This window comes from Bison bison, unplaced genomic scaffold, assembly GCF_000754665.1.
Source record: "Bison bison bison isolate TAMUID 2011002044 unplaced genomic scaffold, Bison_UMD1.0 scf7180017847845, whole genome shotgun sequence".
NCBI classification, from domain to species: Eukaryota; Metazoa; Chordata; class Mammalia; order Artiodactyla; family Bovidae; genus Bison; species Bison bison.
The window spans coordinates 12354-13186 of NW_011478418.1; the positions used below are offsets into that span (position 1 = coordinate 12354).

Sequence of the window (833 nt, forward strand, 5' to 3'; positions counted from 1 at the left end):
CTGTGTGCAGGTCTCCGACCCTCCAGTCTTTTTCCTTTCTTAGTTTTTCAGAAATGTTATTTTTAGAACAGTCTCAAATTTCCAGGGAAATTAAGGTGATGCAAAAGACAGTGCCCATATACCTTGCACCCAGTTTCCCCTATTCTTAACATTGTTGATCAAAGGCTTATTAATAGGTCTTTTGTTACCCAAACGTTATTGACTGCAGATGTGTCAACACATTTTTAGAGAATGATACAATTAACATCACTGGTGCAAAGTTGTTAGAGGATAGAATTTATCAAGAATTCACTCCACAACTTATGATTGACATTATCATTTACATTTTGCTCCATTAGGTTTTTGTTCTAACCTTGTGCATATTATAAATGCAAGTTTATTACTGTAGAATTTTCAAAAATGATGCATCGAGAAATTTTGAGTGAAGAATTTTTCAGTGTATTTTTTGCAGTTACTTTCTCTGTTTGTCCAACCAGCACATATACTAGCATCTCAGAAGATGATAGTTCTTCAGCATAAAGTTCTGATTCAGACAAGGTGAATATTAGATCAGCAAAAAGACCAAAAAAAAAAAACCTTAGTGATTGATTCTGATACAGAAAGTGAAAATGAAACCCACAGTGCTGGAGAACTTTACAGGTGTGTCAGGTGTAACTGTTGAATGTAATAACCTGCAAAGTCTTATGAAATAACAGAATTAATTTCTGACCTGCCAAAATAAAAATCGCTGGGTTCCTTTGTCCATGGGTTTTCCCAACCAAGAGTACTGGAGTGGGTTGCCATTTCCTCCTCCAGGGGATCTTCCCAACCCAGGGATCGAACCCTGGTCTCCT

At 36.7% G+C, this 833-nt stretch overlaps 1 protein-coding gene across 2 annotated transcripts in view; it reads left to right on the top strand.

Moving 5' to 3' along the window:
• The window catches only part of LOC104991487 (immunoglobulin alpha Fc receptor-like), a 12208-nt gene that overhangs the window by 5739 nt on the left and 5636 nt on the right, over positions 1–833 (top strand). The window lies entirely within an intron of this gene.